General features: G+C 41.7%; 1 protein-coding gene across 10 annotated transcripts in view; it reads right to left on the reverse strand.

Moving 5' to 3' along the window:
- The window catches only part of Mpdz (multiple PDZ domain crumbs cell polarity complex component), a 149,613-nt gene extending 138,435 nt beyond the window's left edge, over nt 1-11,178 (reverse strand). For 5 of the 10 annotated variants that reach the window (XM_048350257.1, XM_048350098.1, XM_048349910.1 and 2 more), the window contains exon 1: nt 10,977-11,177. The gene's annotated coding sequence lies outside the window, so the exon portion shown is untranslated. Of the gene's footprint in view, nt 1-9,743; nt 9,828-10,976 lie in introns of those variants that run through there. The other 5 variants (XM_048350012.1, XM_048349799.1, XM_048349964.1 and 2 more) reach the window with 2 other exon arrangements.
- Between the last annotated feature and the right edge of the window lie 1,703 nt (nt 11,179-12,881).

The following is a 12,881-nucleotide window of genomic DNA, read 5'->3' on the forward strand; positions in this document are numbered from 1 at the left end:
CGGAGCACCAGGGGAGGGAGGACAGACAAATGGAGAGAGGAAGGGTAGACAAATACATTACACTCATAAGAGTCAATGTGCACATGTGAAATGTAAGCCTAGAAACCTGAGGGAATGGGTGAGTATGGAGGAGATAGGGGAGAATGTGAAAGGGGTGACACTGATCAAGCTGCACTGTATTTACAAACTCACCTGATGAACTGAAGCCCCTTTGTACAACTACTTAAAAGATAATATTGTTTTTAGATTTAAGCCTTACTCAATACAATTAGACTCCCTGAATAACACACTGTCTAACCTTTCACACAACAGCACTGTGAGTTTAAAAAAGCAACTTTATTCCTCAGGCACAAATCACCACCAAATACTCTCATAGAGAGGCAGAACTTTCCAAATATGTGTGTGTGTGTGTGTGTGTGTGAGTGTGTGTGCATACACACACATATTTGAAATGTCAAAAAATTTCAAGCCATAGTTCTAATCTACAAATTGAAATAACAATCTGTTATTCTGAGTTTTTTAAGTGCTATTCCTTAACAACCAATAATAGATTTATATTTAAGAATTAGTTGCTATTCATTCTATTCTAATGATTCTCCCAGAAAGTGAATGCTTAGCCATCAAAATTGGCATTGCTTTTACTGCTTAAAATGGATCTGTTTATGAAGTACCTTTCAGATATTCTTGTTTCCTTAAGCAGAACGCATCTTCACCAGTACTCATTTAGACACTCTCATTTTCCAGATAAGAAAACTGAGGCTCAGAAAGGTAGGGTTTCTCCTGGCTGCATGAAGCTTATAAGTAAAAAAGGTATCAAGTGAATTACCCAAGACTTTAATAGAAAGTAAGCATCTTAAATCCTCTAATAATAATAATTCTAATAATAGTTAATTACATTCAGATTAAGTATCTCCAGGCAGCTGTGTTTTCAGAGCTTCCCGAGTGCTTTATAAATAAATCTCTTCAATGAGTACTATTCTTTTTACTAGTGGTGAAATCTTAGTAAGTCCCTTAGCTACTCTGAGCTGCTCTTTCCACTTTTAAAATAGACAGAACTAACATATACAAAATGCCTGAGATTAATAGGCATACAAAAGTGATTGCTATTGTTACTTGGTATTCACTTCATGCAGCCTGTATGTCACTCTATTTTGCCATTCCCAACTGCTCTTAGATTATGTAGCTTACAAATTCTTTCATACAAGTCAGCATTGCTCATTCTGTAGTGGAAACTGCAAACTATCATGTCCTAGATACATAGCAAAGTACACAGTTTTATGACATCTCCCCCATGACTGGACACTCCCTACACTATTGAGGGTCCTCAGAATCATTCTCCATTGTACTTCAAGGGAGTAGAAATGAACCTGACAATTGCAAACCCCAAAATTCAGCTTAGTCCAAGTACTGACTTGCCTTAATTACTAAGATACCTACCAGAGAAAACAGGTGAATATGTTTCATATATACAAAGACATAATAGAGTGAAAAAAGAAAAAAAAGTAATAATGAGGTAAGGATGCTGAAAGAGGAAAGAAAGTGAGATGACCTAGGAAGCTCTACAAAATTCCTTAGCATTCATCAGACTAACAGGCCCTAGAGTAGGGTGGGGCTTAGGGTGGGGCTTCCTGAGGTTTCAGATGCATAGGAAGAACTAAATCACTTCCTCCACTAAAGTGAAAGCTGATCCCATAGGAAAACTTGATTATAGCTTATTTCTCCCACCAAGAAGCAAAACATGGTAAAAAGCCCTTTTAATCTGAGTCAGTTTCCTTGTGACCATTGTCAGATTCTCTAAGATACTGTCAATGAAAACTTTCAGAAATGAAAATCAAAGCAAAGCTCACTTGAGAACTAGGCAATAGCAATTTCAAGTCCCTGAGATCAAGCTCTATCACCTCAAAAAAAATTAAAAAACAAGAACAGGAGAGGGGAGAGACGAAAAATTTTTTAAAGAATTCTAAGTACTGGACACTATTATCACTAACAATATTAACAAATATATTATCACCAGAACAGGAGAGGAGAAACTGCCAAATAGAAAATTCTGACCCACACAGTTGAAACTAGGGAGATCAGAAGAAAATGTCACCCTGGAACATGCCACTTTGGCCTAAGGATTCTCAATCCTCAGCTTTGCCACCCAAGAGCAAGGCAAAATTTTCCCGTTGTTAGTGTGACATTGATTTCTATTGGCAAATATACTCCTCTCTCCTGTACCAGTAAGAGGAAAACAACTTTTACTATGAAAGCCCTTCTTTTTCCTTCGTTTTGTTTTGTTCTGACCAGTCCTGGGGCTTGAACTCAGGACCTGGGCAACTATCCCTGAGCTTTTTTTGCTCAAAGCCAGCACTCAATCTTTTGAGCCACAGAGCTACTTCCAGCTTTTCCTGCTTATGTAGTACTGAGGAATCCAACCCAGGGCTTCATGCATGCTAGGCAAGCATTCTACCACTATCCACATTCCCAGCCCTGAAAGCCTTTTCTGCATAGCCATCATGTGTGAAAATTTAAAACACCAAGTGAATTTATATGCTTTTGTCTCCTGTTAACTTGTCTTTTGTCTGTTTAATTTCCAGGTCTCAACTATTGATCTTAAAAAGGTAATTTTTTCCTCATCCACAAAACCAAGAATGAGTACTATTACTATAATGGACAAACATAGAATTCTAAATCATGAAAAAACTCCTTTGGGTATTTACATCTGTACAATGGACTAGTACTGAGTAATAAACAAGAGTAAATCATGAATATAAGCAATATAATTTATTATATAACTGGTGGTGAAAAAAAATCAGGCAAAAAAAGAATACTGTGTGAATCTATTTATGTAAAGTTGTAGAGAATACAAACCTGTTGAGATAGAAAGCAAATTAGCTGAAAGAGGGGACAGTGATCAAGATATTCTGTACTCATAAGTCAATATACTGAGTTGAAACCCATTTGAACAACTACTTTAAGATAATAAATAAGCTTCTTAAAATTGAGTAATAATCTGGGCACTTATGGTTCATGTCTGTAATCCTAGCTATTCAAGGGGTTGAATCTGGGAATCACAGTTTAAAGCCAGCCAGGGCAGGAAAGTCTGTTACACTCCTATCTCCAATTAAGCACCAAAAAATACATATGTGGAGCTGTGGATCAAGTAGTTAGAGCACTAACCTTAAGAACAAAAGCTCAGGAACAGGACCTAGGCCCTGAGTTCAAGCGCCAAAACAGGCACACAAAAAAAAATGACTAATAAAAAATATAGTTTGAAATAAACTAATAAATTGCTAAGAAAAACAAAAACAACAAATTTAAAAGAAGCAGCTTGGTGATTATATGAAGACAGGAATGGTTATATAAGGGAGATTGGGAGAGATTAAAAAAACTTTTAAGTGTCAAATATGTCCACTATCTTGAATGAGCAGATGATTTTATGGTATGCATCAATTACAAATAAATCCACAATAAAATAAACAGTCCTTGCACCCTCCTGAGAAAACATAACCTCCTGGGTTTTGCCCCAACAATAACCACTGGACTTAATGAAGCGGGCTAGGAAGCAGTAATCCAGGTCCACAGGCTGTTTCGTGTTGTTTTCTACTTTAGCCACAAAACAGATCTAAAAATATTTTGTGACACAGAGCATGTTTAATGACATACTTTTCTAAAATGGTGTAAGATGACAACATTGAGTACTCCCAGGAAAATCATGAACATGGTAAAGAAGGAGGGAGGGGGCAACACAACTCTCCACCAAACTCTATAATGAAGGCTCCTCTAGTCCTATGTTGTCCACAGGTAGACTTCATGCTGGACTTACTAAAACCAAATAGACTTGTAGGGAAGGATTGGTAATAACTAAGCTTTATGAATTCTATCTAGTAATAGCTTATACAAAGCAGGACCTGTTAAAGGGACTTCTATACTACCAAAGTTTGTTATTTTACATATATATAATACATATATAGTATATATTATTATACATATTATTATATACTATATAAATATATAAATACACACACACACACACACACATTACTGTGTTGAAATCTTAATTCCCAGAAGGATGGTATTAGGAGATGAGGCTTTTGAGAAGTAATTATGTCACCAAGACAAAACAAGACCCTCAAGGGTAAGAAGACTGCTTAAGAACAGCCTCAGAGAGATGCCTGGCCCCCTCACCATGAGATGACACAGCATAAAGGCACATCCTATGAACCAGGAAACTGTGGCCCTTATCAGACACTGACTCTGCCTGCACCTTGATCTTGCACTTTCCAACTTCTGAAAGTGTTAAGCAACAATAAAATTCTATTGATCATAAGCCACCAAGCCTATGGTGTTTTATTACAGCAATCTCCAAGAGCTAAAACAGGATACTAGCGAGATGTGAAAAGCTATGCAAATATGCAAACCTTGTACACGTGAAATGTTTTTTAATTATACAATTTTAATTCTTGTAATACTATCATTATGTGAGGTCATCAATTGTTTAGCTTTGTTGTACTAAAATTTGAAGTCAAGGCTTTGCACTTGCTAGACAGGTGTTCTACCACTTGAATCACTCCGCAACATTTCATGTGTACAGGTTTGCACAGCTTTTCACATCTTGCTAGTATCCTGTTTTAGCCCTTTGGGATTGCTGTAATAAAATACCATAGGCTTGGTGGCTTATGATCAATAGAATTTTATTATTGCTTATACTTGCAGAAGTTGGAAATGACATATTCACCTGCCCATTCTCTACAACCAGTCCCTGAAGTGAAGCATCCTAGCAACCATCTCATATAAAACTGTTGTGAAGTTACTTTTTAGCAGTTAATTTTGTATCTTGTGTCCCGTGTGTTAGCAGGGCATTGACTACATTACACCTCAAGAGTGAAGAGACACTGCGTCAAATAAGTGTTATTAATGTCAACCCAAAATAGATGGATATTTAAGATCTTGCATATCTTTGATGGGGAAAAATAATAAAGCAATCAGTGAAATATACCCATACACAGATCTACTAATTCATTAGTTTAGCAAAATAATTTAAGCATCTACATTTCCAAAGTACATGGAGGTTTGGCAGTGGGTAGGGAGGGGTGGAGATTGGCATTTGACTAACAGAATTATAGACAAATTTTTGTCTTCACACTTGTCTGTGCCTTCCATGTTTCTTAAATGGGCTAGAAACAGCTATATATAACTTAGAGTGATAAATAAGAAAAAATGGTAAACTATCTTGGACCTACTCAAACTATTCAAAACCAACATCAAAGCTTCAATAAAACCTAAGGAGGCTTTCCCTAAAATGTCTGTGATGGTCTGCCGGTTGGCATCTGCATTTCTGTAAGTCTATATATGTTTATGGGGATGTCCCTGTGTGTGCATGCATGTGTATAAATAGCTGCTGTCAAAGGGTTTTCACCTCTCTTAAAGTGTTTCCTTTCTGACTCTCCCTTCATGAATGCATTTGAACCATCTAAGATCTGGAAGTAAAGTGGTTTATACAAAAAAAGGATAAAAATAAGAAGGCTCTATAAACAAAACAGATTTCACCACCACAGACAGACAAAAAGAAAAGGACAAGTATTTCAGTCTTAGTTTACTTCTTTATTTTAAATTAAGCTGTCCAGAATTGAGAGAATTAATTTAATATTTCACTAGTTCATCAACTAAAATTTCAGCATCTACAAGAAAGCTTCTGATATCTTACTACATATGATTTAAATTACTTTTTTATACCTGCATTCTCCCCAAAATGGGAAGAAATTTCCAGGAATCAAAAGATTATACCAAATGTTAGCCCACAAAACATGTAGAGGACATACAGATTTTTGGTCAATGTAATTTAATGAAAATAGTGTTGTTTTAAATCAGCCACAAAGAATACTGAAATGTATAACATTCATTTTTAATGTTTACCAAATTCAATGTTGTAATAATTATTAACGAGAAGGAAGAACTTTAAGAAAATAAAGCTTTTATAAAACAATAGAGGCTGGGAGCTGCTAGAACACACCTGTTATCCTAGCTACACACAGGCTGAGACATGAGGATCTAGGTTCATAGACAGCCTGGACAGATAGGTCCATGAGACTCTTATCTCAAATTAACCAGCAAAAAGCAAAAAGTGGAGGCATGATTCAATTGGTAGAACAGCAGCCTTGGATGAAAAGCCAAGTGAAAGCACAAGGCCCTGTCTGAATTCAAGCACCTGTCCTGCCTGGCACAAATAAATAAATGAATGCTACTTTCAAGAGGTCCTTAATAGAAAATACTGTAATTAAGACTTTGTGATTCACAAGTGATCTTTGTCCTGTAGAGTAAACCTAGGGATAGGCATTTACTGCAAGCAATCTCATTAAGTATTGAAACCACAAAAGCTAAGGCTATTGTTCTCACAAGAGCCCATACCTAGTTTTTCAGTTACATCAGTAACAAGTACTTAAACTGTCTTTGCTGGCATCCCTGTCTCTATTTTGTGTTTGTCATTGTTCTAAGCCACTCTCTTCACAGTTATTTTGCAATCTCAACTTGGGTTCCAATAAAGACAAAACTGATAAGAATCTTTACAACCAAGGACTACAACTATGCACAAGGAATGTTGGAGCCTAGCAGAATGGTCACTCCCAAATGAGGATAATTTGCAGTTCCAGGCTGTACGTTGGAGACAGAGAAGTCATCTCTTGGGAATGAGACAGCTTCTCAAGTGAGGATAGCAAAAACTTCTCCAGAACCCAGGAGAGCCAGAACTGAAGAATGACCATCTATGCTACACCTTTAAGGGAGATACTTAAAACTGCATATCTTTGTCCCTTGACACTAGTTTTTCCTCTATTTAACCCTTAAAACTCTGAGCCTACGCCCAGAAGATGGCAGAAGATGAACTGTAGTGTCATATTCCCATGGCATTATAACACATAATAATCTCCTTTCTCTGTTATATTTGCTTCCTATCACTTTCACTACTTTTTCTTCTTGCCTGAATAACTCTTTTGCCAGATGCTAGGACTAAGACTGATTCACTATGCATACTTTCTGGTAACATCAAAAGTTTAAAACCAAAACTCTCACTATATACACTTCATTACTTTTCATCAGTTTCCCTTCCCTAGCCAAACTCTCTATTCTACACCAGAAAGGCACAAGGAAATGGATTCTAGTTCCTACTACCCTGCCCACTTTCCAGCCTCTTCTACACCATCACCTCCATTTCCCAATGCAAAAAGAAAAAAGCTGTACTTCATACCCAAAACACCTTCTTCGGGCTGGGGATATGCCTAGTGGCAAGAGTGCCTGCCTCGAATACACGAGGCCCTAGGTTCGATTCCCCGGCACCGCATATACAGAAAACGGCCAGAAGCGGCGCTGTGGCTCAAGTGGCAGAGTGCTAGCCTTGAGCAGGAAGAAGCCAGGGACAGTGCTCAGGCCCTGAGTCCAAGGCCCAGGACTGGCCAAAAAAAAAACACCTTCTTCACTTTCCTCCTCCTCTTATCTAAAGACAGAAGACCCTCTGCTTCTTGCTGAAGAGCCTAAAGTATGCTAGCACCCCATGTTGATCTACTGTCTTAGAATCCCTGAACTTTTACTGCATAACAGCTACCTCTAGATACAAGAACCTAATCAAATGCAGCATACCTCCCAATCCATCTGTAACTACCTACTAATCCAGTAACTACCTTTTTAAAAAAGAAATATTTGGGGAGGAGGTAACAAATTATACAAGAAATGTACCCACTGCCTTATGTATGAAACTGTAACTGCTCTGTACATCACTTTGACAATAAATAATTATTAAACAATAATAAAAAAGAAATATTTTACAAAGAGGCAACTAGTTACTTATCATTGACTTATCTTGAAGAACTACCTTCTTAACAGTTCCTAGCCCACAGCACCCTAAGAAGTATGATTGTAACATATCAACTTTACCATGCTACACACCTTTTCCCTATTTTCATTCATGTAAATGATATCCTGTGAATAATATTGATTGACAAGAGAATGTAATACATTTCTTGTTGTAAATGAGTACTACCTTAAGACATAGGTCTATTTTTTTTGGTTGGTTCACTTTATGTGCTTTTTGGTATTGGAATATAAAGCAGAATCTCACTACATAGCCCAGGCTGGCCTCAAACTTGAAACGCTCCTGCCTCAGCCTCCCAAGTGTTGCTTTCATATCACTGGGAAATATCACCATTCCCATGTAGCATCAAGCAGTCTTGAATTCACTGAGAGTCATGTACTTCTACACTGTGAAGTGTATATCCCTCTGGCAGATGGACTGTTTGTTAGAACACATTTGGAGGCATATATCCAATCAATCTTTGCCTCAAAATATTTGATGAAATTCATAGGGAACTCGACTTGTTGTGAAGATACAAACTGAGGCCAATCTGCAACTCAAATGGAACCAAATCTATGAAATCAGATTTGGGATTAATCAGGAGAAAATAATCCACCACTAACTCAGAACAGTTAGTTACCTTTCGAGCAACCCAATGTTCTTGATCATCTTCTAACTCACTTACTCTTCACCTTACACAATGGGTCCACCTCTTCTTTCTTTGTAAAGCAGAGGTTGCACACTCCATCAGAAAAATGCTAGAAGTGCCAATGAGGCTGAATCAATGAAAAACCACAGTTTAAAGCTCCTCGCCCCTTTTCTTTGTCCATCCTGTTTTTTGATCAGTCCTGGAGCTTGAACTCTGGGCCTGGGCGCTGTCCTTGAGCTCTTCAGCTCAAGGCTAGTTCTCTATCACTTGAGCCACAGCACCACTTCCAGTCATCCCCAACTACATAGATTCAGCAGTATGAGGACAGCCTCTACTATGTCCAGTATGCATTTAAAAGGGCTGTGAAATACAAACATATCTTCAAGGGCCAAGCAAAATACTATGCAACAGTAATTTGGAGGACACTAAAAATATTAAACATTACATCCCTTCCCAGACCACAACTATCAGACTTCAGTGATTAAAGATGATGATGAACGCCTTCCGGAGCCTGTGACTCAGGTCTGTAATCCCAGTTATTCAGGAGGCTGAGATCTAAGGATAGTGATTACAAGCCAGAATGGGTAAGATAGTCCACAAGACATATCTCTAACCAGCAAACAGCCAGATGTGGAACTGTAGCCCAAGTAGCTTGGGAAAAAAAAGCTAAAGTACAGTGCCTAGGCCCTGAGTTCAAGCCCCAGGACCAATATGTGCGCATGTGTGCATACATGCACACGCACACATATACACAAAGAAAGTGGATAAAGGGAGAAAACCAGAAATAGGAAAGGCAACAGAAAGAAGAAATGCTGAAAGCAGATAGGGAAGACAAAAATGCAATGTTAAAGATAAATTATACATTTGATCTCTAAGTATATAGAGAATCAGCTCAGTCTGATTTTATTTTACCATATAAGATAGAGAGGAGGAGTGGAGAACTTGGGATCCCCAAAACTATCTTTACTTAACTGACATACAAGAGGGTACAGGGTGCATGCACCCAGAGCTCTGTATTATATCAGAAGTTTGAGCCAAGGAACTTCTAAGTTTTGTTGTGTTTTTAAAGTAGCTGATTATCTACATTCCACTAGCCACTAACTAACGCACAGAATACACAAACTCTGATGCCTGACCCTTACATAAACGTTCTGCAAGTACCTACCACCCAAGTCAACCAGCACACACACACATTCCCAAGTTCCCAAGGACCATCATCTTATTAGTCTGCAAATTAGATGTCAATTATTTTTATAAAGCACAACTTACATGAATGCAAACGAAAACCCAAAGGGAATGTTTACAGCACAGCTGTCCACCAGTACAAGATGTTGGCACGGGGGCTCTGGTACTTTTCAGATTCTCTTCCCTCGGGACATTTAAAGAACATGAGAGGTGTTCCTTGCCGGCTGGTGAAGTCAGGGTCCTCCACCGTTATCTGATGCTACTAAGGCAACAAACACCAGCCACCCTCCCCACCCCACTCCCCCGCACCGGCCTCCGCCTCTAAGCTCAGCTCCAGCCGCCAGCATCTTCCCTCCCAGCACAGCAACCTCTGCCGCTGCGCCACCGAGGGGCGCAGACTCCTCACCTCTGCTTGGCCAGCGACCACCACCTTCCTTCCGCCCAGGCCGCCCTCCCCAGGAGCCCGGGCTTGGAATTTCCTCGTGATTCCCCAGGACCACAGAGAACTAGGCCTTTCGGTGCCTCCGCAAAGGTTGCAAACAAAAACGTTACACCATCACTGCCCACCCCCATCCCCCGACACAAGCACGAGTTCCCCAAGACACAAAGCACGGCTCCCCAAACAGCTCTTCCCTGCGGGACATCCGGCATCCCAAGGCGGCGGACAAAGACGCCCATCCGCCGGGGCAGGGTGGGGGGAAGGGAACGGACAGAGCTAGCTAACCCAGCCCAGCCGCACGCACAGCAGATGATTGGGCACCGAGGGGGAAAGGGTACCGATTAGTGGCTCTGCCTTGGGGGCCACCCTACAACCAGAAGCTAGGGGCGCTAGACCGGGAGCATTCTCAGCCCCCGGCCCCCCCCCCCACCACGCTCAGGGCAAGGTGGAGGGGGGGGGCGTCCACCCGGCAGAGATCAACAGGCTCCTCACCCCCAGAAGGCCCTGCCCGCTCAGCCACCACCCCACCCGACACCGTTTCTACACACCCCTCTTGGTGGTGGGGGAGGGGAGAACACAAAAAAGAAACAACTTTTAGAACCACTTGGGATAATCGGGTGAACGGGGGAAGTGGTGTCCTGAGGGATTTGGGGAGGAGCAAAGGAAACTTCCAGACCCCATCCTTTTAGGAAGGCGACCGCGCAGCGGGCCTCTCGGGCCGCGCGGGGTGGAGCGAGCGCACCCGGGCCCCCACCCCTTCCCGTCCCCCGTGCCATCCCCTGCGCCCAGCCCCCGGGCACCCGCGCACCTTCCCGGCCGGCGCGCGCAGGACGCGGGGGCGCGCTCCGGCCTCCCAGGCCCGGCTCCGGATTACTTACCCGGTCTCGCCCACTGTGGCACAAGAGGTCCAGGAGCAGGGGGTGGCCCGCGCTCGCACTCCCCTCCACAGTCACGACGGGACAGACGCGCACCGACACGCACGCGTGACCAGGAAACTTAATCCCTCCGGGCCGATGCCAGCCGCGCTCCGCCGCTCCAGCCCCCTCCCCCTGCGCTCCGCACTTGCGCCGACCGGGGCTGCCGGGGAGGCGGCGGCGGACCGAGGCTGCGGGGAGCCGTGACGCCGGCGACCGGCGGGTGGCGGGCGCGCCCGGCCAATCAGGGGGCGCGGCCGAGCCGGGCTTGAGGGTCGTGAGTTTGAAAGCAGCGTGTGGGGGTGGGGGGCACAGGGCCTGAGTGAGGGGAGGGCAGAGGGACAGTGGGGTGTCTGGAAGCTTGGCAGATCAAATCCCGGGCGCACAGTCCAAGATAATGTTTTTAGTGCCAGTATAACCCATGTGACATACTTAAAGACTTAATACCTTGTACTCAAAAAACAAACAAACAATTATAAACTGTTACCTGAAATGCAACTTGAGTGAAGAGTCCTGTGGGTTGAAGGATCTGGCAACCGGTAGGGTTTCACACATCTAGCTACTAAGATGATGAAGAGACGCACTGCATGTGAAGCATGGGATGGGTAGCAGTAACTTCACTTTCTGAATTAATTTTTAGCACATCAGTCAATCAGCACTTAGTGTGATGATCCCATCAAAACACAAAAGCAGCCAGGAGCAGGTGGCTCGGGCCTCTAATCTTAGCTATCCTGGAAGCTGAGATCCGAGGATCACGATTCAAAGTCTGCCCAGCCAGGAAAGCCCATGCCGCTCTTAAGTTAACCAGCAGAAAGCCAGAAGTGGAGCTGTGGCTCAAGTAGTAGAGCACTAGCAAAGAGCGAAAAATTTAAAGAACAGCACCTTCACGCACACACATGCACACACACACACACATTTTTTTAAGTAAAGAATTGCTCAGAGTTGCCTGAAACCTAGAATACATAGTTGATTCTGTTGTGCTATTTAAGAGACTCTCTGAGGGCTGACAGTATATCCTGAATTCAAACCCCGGTACTGAAAAAAAAATTTCTGATAACTTCAATTTGTGAGTCCCATGTGTTTCCTGATATGGAGCAAATTGCTGTGTTTTTCAATACATGTGACTAGTAGTATAATGAAAAATTACTCATAATTTTTAAATTAAAGAATTTCTTGTAACATTCTGAATAAAAGTACTGTTTTTTTTTTTCCTTTGGCAGACTTATAGTTTTGTTGTGTCTACTAAAGAAATTCAATTTGCATTTCTCCAACATTTGCCAAATATTGGAGAGGGAGAGACAGTTTATAAAACTTGTGTGGCTTCAGAGGTAAACTGACTTGTGACTTTAAGTGGATACTCTCAGAAAGCTGTAACACACATCATTTTATGTAATGGCAGCCGAGCAAAGCACATTTAGTGCCCTGGCCCAAGGCACTCTGTGCTTTCCCACACATGAATCTGTACAGAGTTTTCCACCAAGGAAGTAAAGACTAACTGGATTTCTTCATGATCTAGATATTCATCACCTTTGGGCCCTTTGAAAGTGAAAATATAGTTATGTTGAGAGAAACTCATCCCTCTGCTTATCTTCCCACCCCACTCCCCACAGAGTCAACATACCTCTTGCCTTGTATAACCTTTCCATCAGCACTCTCAAGTCTTCTCATCTTAAAGAAACACAGAGCTTTCTTCCAGCTACAGCTTCTCTCTCCAGCCTTTTTGCCTTTTTCTTCATGACTAGATGGCTTGAATTTAGCAACTAAAGAGATCTTGGTTTCCTGTGCCATCCCTGCACTGATAGATCTTTTGCTGTGGACACTACTGGCCATCTGCTACCTAAAAAGCATTAAATATATTTTCTTTTTCTG

Source organism: Perognathus longimembris, chromosome 1 (assembly GCF_023159225.1).
Source record: "Perognathus longimembris pacificus isolate PPM17 chromosome 1, ASM2315922v1, whole genome shotgun sequence".
NCBI lineage: Eukaryota > Metazoa > Chordata > Mammalia > Rodentia > Heteromyidae > Perognathus > Perognathus longimembris.